This window comes from Triturus cristatus, chromosome 10 (genome assembly GCF_964204655.1).
Source record: "Triturus cristatus chromosome 10, aTriCri1.1, whole genome shotgun sequence".
Taxonomy (NCBI): domain Eukaryota; kingdom Metazoa; phylum Chordata; class Amphibia; order Caudata; family Salamandridae; genus Triturus; species Triturus cristatus.
In genome coordinates, this window is record NC_140593.1 from 1,177,352,872 (window position 1) to 1,177,370,323 (window position 17,452).

The window sequence follows — 17,452 nt, forward strand, 5'->3', positions numbered from 1 at the left end:
GCCCCTCTGCTCGTACGGTTGTTCAACTTGTTACTCGACACAGGGTGCCTACCTGATTCGCCACCTGAGGCATCCAATTTGGTTATTGTAAAGCCCCACAAGGATCCCACGGAATGCAAGTCATATCACCCCATCTTGCAACTCAATACAGGGACAAAGATATTCCTGAGCTTTCTGGATGCACGCCTCAATTTCCTCATGGCGGGCTTGATCGACCCGGATCAATTAGGTTTATCCCCATGAGGAAATGAGGGAACAACAAAAAACGTCTCATACATCTCACGGATTTAATCAGCCGTTCCCGGAAAGAAGCTCTTCTACTCTCTATTGACGCGGAAAATGCGTTTTACAGGGTCGACTAGCCATTCCTATTCAGTACACTAAGCCGGTTTGGATTTGGGGACAGGTTCCTATCTTGGACACTTAGGTGCCGATTCCGATCCTGGAAAAAATTTCCCCGTACGACTCGTATCCGGTCTTTTTACCGTACGAATCGTACAAGTGCCGTACAAACTGCCAAGTACGATTCGCATGGGAAAAAGTCCATACGAATCGCATTGGGGAAAATTCCCCACACGTCCTCGGGTCGGAAAATGTGTCCGACACGTCCCCGGACAATTTACCGTACAAATGTGAAAAGTGAAGTCCGACCGCGCAAGTACGATCCATCCCGTGCGTCCGAAGTTACACCCGTATGGAAAAAACACTGTTCGCACCAAACTCCCATAGCAACCATGGACACATGTGCCCACATACGCGCCGAACCCCCCCAGCCCCCGTGAGTACGCGCCGATCCCCCCAGCCCCCGTGTATGTACGAGTCGAACCCCCCGTGTATGTACACCCGTGTACGTACGCGCCGACCCCCCGTGTATGTACACCCGTGTACGTACGAGTCGCACCCCCACCCATGTATGTACGGTGCGTACCCCCCGTGTATGTACACCCGTGTACGTACGAGTCGAACCCCCACCCGTGTATGTACGGTGCGTACCCCCCGTGTATGTATACCCGTGTACGTACGAGTCGAACCCCCACCCGTGTATGTACGGTGCGTACCCCCGTGTATGTACACCTGTGTACGTACGAGTCGTACCCCCACCCGTGTATGTACGGTGCGTACCCCCAGCGTACATACACGGGGGGGTTCAACTCGTACGTACACGGGTGTACATACACGGGGGGGTTCGACTCGTACATACACGGGGGCTGGGGGGGGGGTTCGGCGCGTACTCACGGGGGCTGGGGGGGGTACGGCACATACCGGGCCCCCTAATCTGGTCGTTTCGCGGCGTACTTTGCTTTTCCGGCACTTTTTGGGTGCCGTAAAAATATTTTGCCGTCCGGACTGCTGTCGGTTCGAATCGTACTTCCTGGTTCGTGAAACGCTGCCTGAAAGCGTCCCGACGTCACGTCGGTGCTTTCCCGGATCACATTTGTATGTATATTTTCGTCGGTCGGTGTTTTGTACGACTCGTACGGAAATGGTGTTTCCGTGCGAATCGTACTTGCATGTTTGTAAAGTTTTACGACTGGGTACGAGTCGGACGGAGAAAACGCTCCGACTGACGGTTCGTACCCGTTTTTTCCAGGATCGGAATCGGCACCAATGCATTTACAACACCCTACAGCATTGGTCAAGGTCAATGGGTTTTCCTCCAAGCCCTTCTACATATGCAGGGGGACAAGACGGGGCTGTTCCCCATCCCGTTGCTTTTTGCGCTCTACATGGTGCTGATGGTGCAAATATTTCAAGATAACTCACTAATCAAGGGGATCCGACATGGGCAGACACACACACCTCACGTTTTTATGTGGATGACGTGGTCCTCTCCCTAACAAATCCTATAATCTCGCTCTCCACCCTAGTAGTAGAATTCAGGTGCTTTGGTATTGTCTCCGGGTGTAAGGTCAATCTCGCAAAGTCTCAGATCCTAAACCTCTCTGCCACCCATCCTTAGGCAGCATCACTGCTCATGCATTTTCCCTTCAACTGGGCCAAGGATGCAATAACATACCTGGGCATCCTCTTGGGTCACACGCCAGAAAAGACGCTGGTGGCCAACTATGGTCCCCTAATAAAACAAAACAATACGACCCTAGCTACCTTGTCCCAGATGGGCCTCTCGTGGGTCGGGCGCATAACCACAGTCAAGCTGATAATCTCATAGCGCCTTCTATCTGTGTTCCAGACCATCCCTTTGCCCCATCCCCACTGACCCTGTGGATTCTATAGCGCGGCATCAACTGATTCATTTGGGGTGGCAAGCAACCTTGCCTTAGCTTTCACCATACCTCTAAACCCAAAGGGAAAGGTGGGATGGGGATACCAATGATCTCAGGATACTTTCAAGCGTCCCAACTACGCTTTATATTAGAATAGAATCGTCCCCTATCAGAAAAACATTGGTCCTTTATGGGTCAAACAATTGCGGGAGTAAACATATGGAGACAGATTTGGCTCCCCTGCAAACATAGGTCGTGGGGGCTCTACTCTTGCCCAGTTACGCCAAGCACTTTAAAGGTATGGGATGTGATGACACTCCGACACAACATCTCAACGCTCCCCTCCCTAATGAAGCCAATGGTGGATAATCCGGACTTTCCCCCATCATGGTTTTTACATCACAACATCCAATACAATGCATGCTATCACAACGCAATTTTAGAAACTACACTACAACGCATACCATTATAATGCATAATACTTTTAGGGCAACAGTAGTGTAAGTGTTGGATAACGTAGGGGTAAACATTACTATTTCCACTCCAGTGAGTGCAACAGTAGGGTAAGTGTTGCATAGTGTAGGGGTAAAATAACTATTTCCCATTACTTACCTTATAAGGCATTGTAATGGCATGTGTTGTAGTGGCATGAGTTGTAATAGTATGCGTTGTAGTGATTTGCATTGTAAGGGCTGCGTTGTATTGGCATGTGATGTAAAGGATGTTGCATTATAATGACTGCATTGTAAAGGTAGTGTTGTAATGACTGCATTGTAATGGTTGTTTCCACTGAAAAGCAACTAAGGTTGAGGCACTTGTGCAACAGGTAGATCATATAAGATATTATGGTGAGATTTTAACCCTAATGATGATGGCGCAGAATTGCCCACTGATCATAAATATTTTGTAGGGCCTTCACACCTAAAACCACTTAGTTTAGAAGAGATAACTATTGCCTTGGAAAAGTGTGCCAATGGGAAGGCACCTGACCCAAACAGGGTACCCACAGATATTTTTAAATCATATATCTCTCTTTGGGCACCTATATTGGTGCAAGTATGGAATGAAGCAGCCAGTGGTTATCTACCCGTAACTTTAACTGAGCGATCTTCAAAAAGGGGGGCAGCGGGCATGCAATGTGCTATCATCCCATATCCCTTCTGGATTCAACAGCCAAATTAATGGTCAGAGTTCTCTTAGAGACGTTGGAGTAGTGGGCTACTGATAACCAGGTGCTTGCAGAGTCACAGTATGGGTGTCACCGGCGAGTGATTCCTTTGTACTGCTCGGGAGCAGATGCTGCCTGTTCCTCAATTCCCTCTGAGGAACCCCCAGACACCCACTCTAGGTATACAGGTGTCCAGCAGATTCCCATGGGGGAAAGGGGGAGTGGATAAAATAACAAACTAAGAAGAGACTGCCAAGAATTTTCAGATTTCTTCTGGGACTCTTCCTGTCCTTCCTCTTGTCTTCGAGGAGCGTTATTGGAATTACCCAGAAAACAAACTGCAAGACAACTCACAGTATTACCTCTCTTTACGCTTCACTAGTTCTTTCTTTAAATACAATATGTTACTTGCAACTTTTACATACCATTTCTATTCTTGGAATTACCCTCTTTTCTGTAAGTAATCTGATGCCTGGTGCTACTTCGCGCTACGCGAATTGCATGTAGCGCAGTACAAAAACGCGTAGCGTAGCGTAGTTGGCGACCGCGAGTGAGCAAAAAGGCATCCAGGTGAGTCTTTTTCCTCGTTCGCGATCATAAAGTTGGTGATCGTGAGCGAGGAAAATAAACCTCCCGGCGACATTCTCAACGCGGTGAGGTCAGGTTTCTCATTGCGAGTGGTCGCGTACGCTTGCGACCGCTCACAATGAGAAACTAACAGTCCGCGTTGAGGAAGCTGCCGCTCGAGTAAAAATCTACTCGAGCGGCAGAAAACAACAGCTCGCACTGTGCGAAATGCCGTTTTCAATGATTGTACAGTACGGATAAGCATCCGGCACTGTGCAATCATCCCAAACAGCGCACTACGCAGTTCGCGTAGCGCTACGCGTAACTCGCGTAGTGCGAAGTGCACTTCGCGTAGCTACACGTAGTGCTTCCACACAAACTAAGCCCATGGTTAGTTATTTCTTTTCTTTTTATTGGCATAAGCTGTTGTGACAGCTACAATTCTGCTATAAATATTTCCAGTAGTTGGTTTCCAAAACAACAGTTCACATAAAAGAAGGTAATCTTAAATTGAACTGATTTATCTGAGAAATGTCTCCGTGAGCTCCGTCAGGAAACCAGCTGCATATCTCCACGGACCGCGAAGATGACAGGAATCAGCTGATAACTTAGCGAGGAGTTTTAACAAGAGACGAACTTGACTTCTAATAATACAGCCTCAATATGTCTGAGACAACACAGAGAAATATACCTCAACACAAAGCCACAAACTAGAGACAAGGGTTTTTTTCAACAAGTTGTGACAGAGTGTTTTAATCCTAAATTAAGTTCTCCTCAGAGGGAAATGCGCTGTTAATAGCTCAGTGCGCAAGCTCCGAGGACGCTACTCTCTATTCGTGAGGACCCGACGGGCACGGAACAAACTAACTCCAACATCGCAGAGTAAAACCGTCACAGGACACAGCTACTTAACTAACAGGTAGGAGCAGATTCAAGAAGGTGCATACTAGGCAGAGTCTTCTGTGAAGTGCGCAGAGCTCAGATGTCTCGCGCTTCACCTAGATTCCAAACGAACTTCAGGAAACAACTAGACCTCATCGCGATTGGTGACCATCTTGGAATTCCATTTGAACCAGGCTTTCGTCCAGGAAAGGAGTCTAGTTTTTTGGATTCTGACAGTACCTCCTCGCAAGAGAGAGCCTTCCGGCCTGGGTTTCATTGGAAATTTCTAGCGGAATGACCTCACCAACCTAGGGGCATGAACATCTGAGCTCAATTTCCATGATCTCTCTTCAGGGCTGTAACCTTTCCAATGCACTAAATAGTAGAGATGACCCTTGGTTCTTTTTGAATTTAGCATTCTTTTGACTTCAAATTCCACCCTTGACTCTAACTGAAGCGGCCTAGATGGTAAATTCTTTCTCATATTTGGATTCGCTTTCTTTGATAAAGAGACATGAAAAACTGGATGAATTTTCATTTTAAAGGGCAGTTTTAATCGGTATGATACTGGGTTGATTTGTTTGTCAATCTCGTAGGGCCCTATGAATCTGGGTTGGAACTTACAATTTCCTGCAAACCTAAGATTTTTTGCATTTAACCACACTTTATCTACTTTGCTTAAGGATGGGCCTACAGTCCTCTTCTTGTCAGAATACTACTTGTAATCTTGCTTATCTTTTACCAAGTTCTTGGATGCTATTTGATGTACATGAGTTAAGTGTTGCACTAAGTCCTTAACTGTGGGCACAGAAATCTCTTCAGCATTCACCAATGAATCAGGATGTCTTCCATAATTCAAGCAAAAAGGTGAATACCCAGTGGACACGTTCCTTGCATTGTTATGTGTGAATTCCGCAGCCCACAAAAGCTCTGGTCTTTCACCCACTTGTTCAATCAAAAATAGACGTAAGTACTGCTCAAGCTCTTGATTCGCCCTCTCGGTTTGACCATCCGTTTCTGAATGATAACTACTTGAGTATCTGGTTTCCACACCTAGGCTCTCCACAAAAGCCTACCAGAAGTGTGACAAAAATTGGGAACCCTGATCAGAAATTATATTTTTGGGAACTCCATGCAAACAAACTATTTGCATACTAAAGTGTGTGGCAAACTGTCTGGCTGTGGGCACCCCTTTGAAAGCTAAGAAGTGTGACATCTTGGTGAAGACGTCTACAATTACTAGGATAGTGTTAAAACCTTGGCTAAAGGGCAAGTCTACGGTTAAGTCCAAGGTAACTGTGTGCCAGGGGTGTGGGGGTGTTGGCATTGGTTGTAACAACCCTTTGGGTACCTGCCGTTCTGGTTTTCCCTGCGCACATATCATAACATACTCTTGAATGTCTTTGGTCATTTTGGAACCCCAAAATCTTCTCCTAACCAAATCCTCAAATTTTAATATTCCTTTATGCCCAGCTAGTGGACTGTCATGACATTTCCCCATGGCTCTGACCTGACGTTTTCGGGTAGGTAAGTACAGAGCCCCTGCATGAAATGGCAATTGATGGTGAATTTCTCGTCCTTCTTTTTGTTTTGCCCATTCCACGATTTCTTCCGGATTAATGTGATGGCTTACTTTTTCTTCCATGGTTCTGTGATTTACCGTGCTAATAATCTTAGATTCTGGAATTATTTTCTGAGCTTCCGGTGTTTCTCTTGGGTCTCCGATGTCAATCCTTGACAAGGCACCCACCTTTCCACTCTTTGTTTCCGGCCTATATGTGATGACAAAATCATAATCGGCGAAGTATAATGACCACCTAAGCTGCCAGGGAGTTAATGTTCTCACCGATTTCAGGAACTTTAGGTTTCGATGATCTGTTAGTACTGTGACTGTGTGCCTGGCTCCCATGAGATAGTGCCGCCATTCCTTAAAGGCATCCTTGATCGCCAGCAATTCTTTTTCAGAGATAGTATAATTGATTTCTGCAGGCGGCAATTTTCTCGAGCGATAGGCCACAGGATGGAGCTGTCCGTTTCCTTGTGCCTCTGTGAAAGAACCCCTCCGATTGCTTGGTCAGAGGTGTCGGTTTCAACATAAAAGGGTTCAGTTGGATCTGCATGTAGGAGGATAGGCATGGTGGTGAAATCCTTTTTTAGAGATCCAAAAACCCTCTGAGCTTCTTCTGGCCATTGTAAATTTATGCATTTTCTAAGTAACTTTGTTAAAGGGAGTATCTTACTTGAAAATTCTTTAATGAATCTCCTATACTAATTAGCAAAGCTTATGAAGCTATGAACTTCTTTGACGCAAGTAGGAGGCTTCCAATCCACGACAGCCCTGATCTTTTGCTCATCCATGGTGATTCTCTTGGGAGATAGGACAAAGCCCAAGAATTCTACAGTGGTGACGTTAAAGGCGCATTTTTCCAGCTTTACATATAGTTTGTTTTCTCTCAGTTTTTGCAAGATCTTTCACACCTGCTCCCGGTGTTCTTCTTCTGTGGTTGAGTATATTAGGATCTCGTCTATGTAGACGATTGCGCACTGGTGTATGTACTCATTCAAGATGTCATTAATAAAATACTGAAGGTGGCAGGAGCATTGCATAACCCGTACAGCATCACAGTATATTCAAAGAGACCAAATCTGGTTCTAAATGCTGTCTTCCACTCATCACCCTCTCTCATTCTGATTAAGTGGTGGGTGCCTCGTAGATACAGTTTAGTGTATATCCAGGCACCCTTCACCTGATCCAGCAACACGGAGATAAGTGGTAATGGGTAATGTTTTTTCTTCGTACTCTTATTGATTGCTTGGTAGTCTATACAGGACCTCAGGTCCCCCTCCTTCTTTGTATCGAAGAACAATGGCGATGATACTGGGGACTGGGATGGTCTTATAAGCCCATTACCTAGATACTTGTCAAGGTAAGTTGGACCCAGGTTCTAGATCTATTCAGCAATCATATATGCAATGAGGTGGTAGCTTCTCTGCTTCCTTTTCATCAAAAATATCCTTAAATTCGCTGTAACCCAATGGAATCTCACTGGTATGTATTACACAGACTGAGTTGCCTGAATCACATAATGGTGTCGCAGGGTTTTGGTCTATGACTTTTTCTTTTCTTCCGAAACAGTGATTTAAACAATATTCGGAGTCCATCACAATAGTTTATCGCTCCAGTTGATGGTTGGGTTGTGCTCGGTGAGCCACGGCAAGCCTAAAATAAGCTGGAATTGTCGGGCGTTGATTAAATTAAATTGAATAGTTTCTTCATGACCCTCAGAAGAGATTTGTCTCACATGCTCAGTATGGCTTACTATGGGGCCTGAGGATCAATTTGTCCCATCAACTGCACATACAGGTTCACTTCTGATCTTTTGGATGGCTCTCAACCCAATCTTATGAGCAACTTTGAGGTCACAAAAGTTTATGGTAGCCCCCAAGTCTATCGTTACAGAAATCTCAATGAGGGTAGTTTGTCGGAACTTCATTGTCATGGACAAAATCAAATGGGGGGAGATGATTGTAATAAGTTGGCGAGTTGTCTTAATCACAGCATCCATCTGTCAAACTCCCCCTACAGATGGTGCCTCTAGTTTTTCATCGGCTTCATCAACATCTTCGGCTTCTTTGGACAAGCTTGTACAAAGTGTCCCTCAGCTCCACAGTAAAGACATAAATTCTTCTCTCTCTGCTTCTCTTTTTCCTCTTTGGTTAATGGTCCCCGTTAATAGGCTCTGGTCTGGATTTATTCTCAACTATTTTCATAGGTTCAGCTCTGACTTGGCTGAATCCGGGTAGATTGGATCTAAACTCTTTTCTCCGTTCGCCTCTTCTCTCACTCTGACGGTAGTCGATCTCCAAGACCAGATCTACTAAGGCCAAGATCTCTGTAGGTATATTAGCTATTTGTGCCAAAATATCCTTCAGCTCATCCTTTAGCCCACGGTAAAAGACTGCAGCTCTTTTGTCTTCAGGCCAATTGGTTTCTACAATTAGTTTATTGAATTGGGCCAAGTACGCTACCAACTCTTTATTCCCTTGTCGTAGCTCTAATAACTAGCTGTCCACTGCCTGTGAAATTTTTCGGCGATCAAATATTCTGAGGAATTCCTTTTTGAAGTTTTTGAAATCATATAGCAAGGCATCATCACGTGAGACCAGCGGCATGGACCATGACACCGCATCTCCACTGAGGTAGGAGAATATGAATGCCACTCAAGACTGTGCATCAGGGAAAATGGTTGGTCGGCACATGAAGTGCAAAGAGCACTGGGTTAAAAATATTTGTGCCTTTTGTGTATCACCGCTAAAGCGTTCTGGGGGTGCTATGGGTATAACAGGAGATAAAGAGTGCAACACTTGAGTTGTGATTTGGGGCACCCCCCCCCCCGAACTAGCGTTGGAAGCTTCTCCCTCGGTTACAGTAAACCTATTAACCCTGGCAACTAAATCTAAGGTTTCCTTCAAGCTTTTATTCTCTTCTCTCACAGCTACCAGCTCTTTCTGAATAGATTCAAGGACCTCCCCAAGAGTCTGTAGATTTAATCCCTTGGCTATTCTGCGTGGGAGCAAACAATACATGGGCACTTCACACTGTCAAGGGCAAGTGATTCCTTTGTACTGCTCGGGAGCAGATGCTGCCTATTCCTTAATTCCCTCTGAGGAACCCCCAGACACCCACTCTAGTTATACAGATGTCCAGCAGATTCCCACGGGGGAACGGGGGAGTGGATAAAATAACAAACTAAGAAGATACTGACAAGAATTTTCATGTTTCTTCTGGGACTCTTCCTGTCCTTCCTCTTGTCTTGGAAGAGCGTTATTGGAATTACCCAGAAAACAAACTGCAAGACAATTCACAGTATTACCTCTCTTTGAGCTTCACTAGTTCTTTCTTTAAATACAATATGTTACTTGCAACTTTTACATACCCTTTCTATTCTTGGAATTAGCCTCTCTTCTGTAAGTAATCTGATACCTTTCTCTCAGGAAGACTTCCGGTAATAATATTAATATCTATTCTACGTGAGAGGAAAGAAATGTTAACTTGTTATTTCTTTCCTTTTCATTGGCATAAACTGTTGTGACAGCTACAATTCTGCTATAAATATTTCCAATCGTTGGTTTCCAAAACAACAGTTCACATAAAAGAAGGTAATCTCAACTTTAATTGACTTATCTGAGAAATGTCTCCGTGAGCTCCTTCACGAAACCAGCTGCTTTTCTCCAGGGAGCACGAAGATGACATGAATCAGCTGATAACTTAGTGAGGAGTTTTAACGAGAGACGAACTTGACTGAAGACTTCTAATATTACAGCCTCAATATGTCTACGACAACGCGGAGGAATATACCTCAACACAAAGCCAAAAACTAGAGACCAAGGGTTTTTTTCACCATGTTATGACAGAGCGTTTTAAGCCTATCTGAAGTTCTCCTCAGAGGGGAATGCACGGTTAATAGCTCAGTGCACAAGCTCCGAGGGCGCTACTCTCTATTCGTGAGGACCCGACGGGCACGGAACAAACTAACTCCAACGTCGCAGAGTAAAACCGTCGAAGGACGCAACTACTTAACTAACAGGTAAGAGCAGATTCAAGAAGGTGCATACTAGGCAGAGTCTTCAGTGAAGTGCTCAGAGCTCAGGTGTCTCGCGCTACACCTAGATTCCAAACGAACTTCAGGAAACAACTAGACAGCATCGTGATAGGCCACAATCTTGGAATTCCGTTCGAACGAGGCTTCCCTCCAGGAAAGGAGTCTGGTTCTTTGGGCACAAACTTTTGATAGAATACCAATCAAATGACTCTTGGTTTTTCGGATCCTGACAATGGGTTCAGAAGGGATGTTGATACCATGGACCAATATGTTGACGTACACCTTCTCAGCAGTGAATATACGTTAGCCAAAAAGAGTCATGTTCATTTATATTTTGTAGATCTGAGCAGTGCCTTTGATCTGGTAAACCAGGCTAAGCTGTAGCAGGACTTCTAGAAAATGAGCCCCCAATGGAGAATAATGCATTTCTGTCCCAATTGTATGCCTGATTGACTGCCCAAGTATGATATGAGCCAAGGGAGGAATGCATGCTGCGATTTAGGTTTATACGTGGGGTCTGACAAGACTGTGTTCTCGCCCCTCTTTTGTTTTAACTCTCTATTAACGGGGTGAATCAGACATTGCAAAAGGTGACTGCTGATGCCCCCAAGGTAGCCAAGTGATATACCCCTGTCCTCCTATAAGCAGATGATGTAGTGCTGATATCTAGAACGGCTTACAATGCCTGATTGACAACTTCATCTCGTATATGGCAGAGAAAGATTTGCAACTCAACCTTAAGAAAACCTTCACAATTGTATGTGGGAAATAGAAAGCTAAAAAGAGAACCCATTATATTAAAAGGGATGAGCTAGATGAAACTCAAAACTTTACATACCTTGGCTTGCAATTTTCTAGTAGTGGACACTGGGGCTCCCAGTTGAAAATTGGGAAACTGAAATCTTTAAGATCTTCAGAAGACCTCTTTAGATTTGCCACCAAAACTGGGATTATGTCTATTAGAGAATTACTGGTATTGTAGAAAAGCAAATGTTTAACTAGCGTCAGCTATGCAACCACCCCCTGCCAACCCTGTGGGGTATGGCAAATTATTCATCCCTAACGATGCAGGAGAAACTTTTTCATGTAGACTTTTGGCAGTGTCTAGTTCAACTTCTACTTATATTGTGCATAACATATTGGCTGTCCCTTATTTAGAAGATAGCATCCAGATAAGTCTGATTACACTTTAGCACAGTATACGGAGCAAAGTGGGCACCAAGGTTACTAAAGAGGTTATAGCAGATAGACTATCAATCAATCATACAGAGAATTCCATGGCTGGTGTATGTGAAGAGTCTCTTAACGTAAGTGAATGGGAATATTAGTATTGAAGATCATTTAGTGTTTTATGTTACAACAAGGAAGAATTGAAAGCAGTCCTCATGGGAAACAGAGAATCCGAAAGGGGAAATAGAGAAAGTTCTGAGTTAACTGTGTGTAGTTACTGTTCAGGGTCTGGGAACAAAGAATTCAAAACTATCTGTTAATCATACCAGAACACGCAACATATATTTTATCTTACAAGATCACGGCTAGGCACTCTGCACTTTATTTTAGCTTTCCCTAAAATGGGGGTTTGGGCTCAAAAGTTACCTAAATGGCGATGCAATGGTAAATCTTCCCAGTCAACATTGCACATTACTCGTTTTTGCAATTTTTAAAAGTATATTAGGAAACAAGCTCAACAACCGTTGTTTGCACCTGAAAAATGTATCTATTACCAGGAGGCTTTAAATCTTCTTTGCAAACGTGATGATGTGGGCTTTTGTTATGCAGTCTCTGTTTACATTTTAACTGCTATTAATAGTAGAAAATCATATTTAAATTTAGAAGCTTTAGCATATGAGGTCTACTAATGAGGCAACTTTAACTGTGCCCCATATGCCACCATCCAGTGTTTTTAATCATGACTGCTGATTTTATTCTTGTAGTTTATTTTTAACATAGTCCTCACTTTTTGCACTATTGCACATGTCCTGTCCTCTCAACATCGTCCTTGGATTTTGAAGGATTTATAGATTTAAATTTTTTCACATATCATTATTTTGCACTGCACAGACACTTAAATTGTAAAGAAATCATGATATTGTAAGGTGACCCAGTTGTGGATTTCAGAAAATGACTAAAGTGAATACCCCTTAATTAAATGTTTTTAATATGTCATTGAGCATTATAAATATTTAGAGTGATGTCCTCCAGATGGATTTTGACTCTTGATATAGAATTGATGCTGCTTATTCAAACCCTTTTTAATATTTATGATGATTTATTTTGATATTGCATATTTTACTCCATTTCATTTTGACTCAAAACTTCCCACTTTGTTCTACTTTCAAGCCTCTTAACGAACAAAGACAGGGGCACTACACTGAGTACTCAGTTAACCTGCTGCCAAAGGTAGGGGAAACAACATCAAGTATGCCTAGTTTACTGGAAACATATAGGCCTGCCTGAGTCTTGGAAGCTTGCCTACGAGCTGGGAGGTGAGCAGGAGCAACTGGTTCTGCAGTTGCTGTCTATCTGAGGAGAAGCCATAGTGAAGAGCAGGATAGGAGAAACACACTGCAGTGGAAGAGTGTTGGAAGTCAACCTTAGTATACCTAAGGGTCTACTGGACTCCATTTATACCCATGCATACCCAATATAACCCAACATGATACTATGACCCATCAGTGTGACCTCAACAAACAAAGAAGAGAGGACCTTTACTGACTCTGCTTTTGCTCATTCACAATGGACTAGAGGAAGGTATCTCCCAGCCATGAGTGCCACTTCTATTCAATTAGGATTGCCCACCAAAATAGTGAATTGAAAATGTCATCTGACCTTAGCATTGTGGTCAAAATATCACACTACAAAAAATTATAGCAGATCAAAATATTCGATTTACAAAACTTAAGGGTAGACTTACAAGTGTGAGAAAGCTCTTATCATTATCATTATCATTTTTTCAGTACTTTTGTATTCACAAAGGATTGCAAGTGCCTTTCTTTAGTTTTGTGGAATGTCTCAAGAAAATGCATAACTTGTTTAGCATTGTGCAACTTAAGGCAACTCAGTTGTTAAAAATATAACTTTAAAAAAAAAAAAAATTAAACAAAATCTACAATATTATGCATAGCCTTTATGTACTGCTATTCATTTGTAAGCTATTGCTTTTTGCTTCAGTTTGTAATATATCATAGTTATTATGCTGCATCTTTCCTTGGTATAATATTTTACTTTTATATCAAAGCCAGTATGTAATCTGAAGTTACAATAGATGATATCATCCATTTGGTTTGTTTGTATATTTTTAAATGTATTGACTCTACTTTTCAGTTTAATCATTTAATTTGTTCTACTTGTGCTCATGCATTTATATTGTATGCTGTCTCATAGTTGGTGATGCCAAATTATGCATGTATGTATGCATATTAGTCATGAGTCAAATGTTACGCATAAGTGTATGTTAGTCCTGCATAAGTTATGCATCCATGCAAATGTTGCGATAACAAACTTTATCTAGAACTTCAAGTTGTGTTAATCTGAGGCACATTAAGGAGGGTTACCAAAAATCCACATTTTGCCCCAACTAATAGACACAGTATTCATGAGTTATTCAGGGTCAGACCATCCAACTGATAAGGGTGTACATGTTTAAAGATGTCAGACTGTAAGTCAACACTCCTACTTTTCGAAGGTTAATAAAATGTCATAAAAAATTTAAATGGATGTTTCATTTTTTAAGTGAGGATAATGCTCGGGTAACTCTGGGTGACAAGCTGTAAAAAACTGCACTTACCCCAAATGTCACAGGGTGCATGGAGTAAAAAGTGATTTTTCATGCTAGAAATGGTTTGTTTGATACAAATTAACTATTGTTGATGTAAGACCATTAATGATCAGTTTATTGAGATGAGTCCAAATGGTGATTCATTGGAATGTAAGGGAGAGTTGAATTCTACCCGTTAAAAAAAGAGAGACAACGTTCTTAACGGGATTAAAAATGTGTGCATACTTGGGGCACAGAGAAAAGACGATAACAAAAGTTGCTTTCTTTTACTTGTAATTCATAGGGATGAATTGTAGGCAACGGATACACACTTTCTGCCATATAAGGTGATCATGTGCAGGAGAACCGTCTTGACTGGCTTGCTGGCAAAACTGAACACAACTGAATATAAGTGTACATAACACCTTAAGAACAGAGAAGTTCGGTTCACTGAGCTGCCTTATCAAAGACCCTACCCAGATATGAAAATGCTTTAACCATCTGAACGTGATGACTATTGAGGGACAAATTACAGTATTTAGTGTTTTGAACTTGCAATCATTACAAACGTCTAAGCATAATTGGTGCTAAGATCCAGGTCATCCAAGATGAAACTAAACCCTTAAGGAGTTTTTTTAACCATTCGCTGGCCTAGCCTCTAATGCAGCTTTGTCTGCATAAACTAAAATGGGGAGGATGGGCATCCTTATACCTAGCTACCAGACAAGTTTCTAGGTAATTAATATATCTATAAAGGAATAACTCCAACACACAGCCCTGTCAAACAATCCAGACTAATTAAGAAATGTCTTTGCATTCACTCTTAGGACTAAATTGAAACCTTGCAGATAGATTAATATGGAGGTGTTGTAGGGAGAACATAATGCCCAGGTCAACTTTCATAGTAGGCAGAAAGGACCAAAGTTTGAGCCTGATAAATCAGTCAAAGAACAAGCTTCAATCCATGAATACCCGGAGTGATGAGCCCTTTATAATGGCGTACTTCTCAATAGGGAGATGAAGATTAAAGCATTGTTCTATACTACCCAACCTAAGCTTGAATCAATATTGTAGGTTTAAGATAATGTACTTGGCCTCTGCCCAGCTCAAATTCCTTTCCATGACTCTGCCAGGTATTTGAACCACCGAGTCAATAAAAGAAATTGGGCAGTAGCAATGTTTTCCCTGCCTACTTCTTTCATCACAGGAATAAATATCTATTGGCATCAAGAGACCGGACTAGTGGATTTACTGGCAACATTTAGAACTCTGGTGAAAGTCAGGACCCATAGATGTGGGAACACAACCTTGACCTGCTGCATTCAGAGCTAGACTACTGATGATGGTCTCCCTTACCTCCAACGTACCAGCCCATGTCATTTGTCTTCAAAAATACTACAATCAAGAGCAGATGTATAAGACTCATCATTTATAGTGTTAACATGTTTAATCCAGGTATCTGAATAACAGTCAAGTCTAAGAAGAATTCATATCATAATTGAAATACTAAAATATAGAAGTTTCCTAAAACTCCAAATATTCCTGTTAGAAATAGAGGCAAAAATATCTTTCCGGCCTTGTCCTTTAAATAATTGTTTCCTTTATAGTGTAATTTACAGGCTTCTACTTCCCTATTTCTTAGGGACCTAGTGGGAGAAGGCATAAGCTTCCTATTCACCTGTGAACATGCATTATTAAAGCCTCTATTTCTTTTGTCCAAGGAAGGGCCAGCCTCAAGATCTAATGAGGCATTGACAGAGTCATAAATACATTTAGAGGAAAGAAGAATCAAGAGGTCCATCATATCAAGAGTTATAAATGCCACTTGAGTAGGTAGTCATGAGGTTCCTGAGAAGGGATGAAGAATCAATATAATTGCACTTCAGCGTCTGCCTACTTTCAACAGTGGCCAGGTCACAGTGCACAGTGCATTATGTATCTAGAACATAATTTAGACCTGAACAATGAGATAAGGGGTGATACCCCGAAATCGGTCCCAGGATGCTTGTTTCTGATCTAGGAATGACCTGGCCTGGCAGTTCGGGCTAGACTGTTCCCATGTGGTGCATGGTCAAGACAGATTTTCATATGGCTGGGTTCAAACTGGACTGTTATGGGGAGCAATAAAACACTGGATTTATGCCTAGATCTCTGTACTGAGGTGAATGTTTGACATTGTTCAGCATTTTGTCCATCAACTGTTCTTCTTCCATTTGTCACACCTACTTATTCAAATCAGTTCAGTGGTGTGTTAACATAACCAGTTCTATGCATTCTAAAAGGCTTTACTAAATGGAAATATGTTCATCTTCCTTTATTTGGTTATAGAAACTTAGCTAAAATAATGATTGACAAACAATTTATACTTTGTTTTAAGTCCACCAATTTGTCTAAAACTGTTTCTTTTCTTGTCTCTGAAGGAAAAGGCCACCTTTTGTGTGGTGTACACCCAGATTTTAGTTTTGACAATTTTGGTGGCAGTAGAACTCTGCCCCTGCTAACCAGTGGTAAGGTGATTGGGCTTCTCCATTTAACATGTGGAAATTGGCATACCGCTGATTGGTATCTTTAACTAGCCTACATGTCCCCAATATATGGTAAAAAATTGTACATGACAGAAGTGGACACTGCAGTCCACTACAGTGTAAAAGTGACTGCGGGCCTACTATATGTAGCTTGGCTGTACAGTTTTAAACTGCAAATTTGACCTATCAATATGACCTCTTTACAGGTCTAAACTTTCCTTTTCGATATTTATTAGGCACCCCTAAGTATTCCTTCCTACCCATAAGGCAGGATCCATGGTATTTAAAAGTAGGACGTGTAAAATGTTAATGTTAAACATGTGCTTACAGTGAATAGATTCCAAAAGTTATTTGCACTGTTGCAGGGTGGGCAATTCCATAGGAAAGCATTGGGGTACCATATTCAATTTAATAATGTTATCTCTGGCTAGTAGGCAACTAAAAAATCATTTCTTGGAATTTTTAAAGTATTTATTACACAAACCCAATTCAATGGTGAAGTCAGATTTTTAACAAATATTTTCAAAAAGGTACTTTTAGAAAGTGCCTGCCCCATATTTTTGTCAGAGGGCTATGCCCAGTAAATTGATTACCTTCAAAGTGGCCCAGGTGTCAGCTAATAGTCAAAATTAGCTGACACCTGGGCAGGCCAATCCTTTGTTCCATCAGCCAGGCAGGCACCAATCCCAGTGGGAGAGGAGCTGCTCCCAGAACTGGTTTAGAAT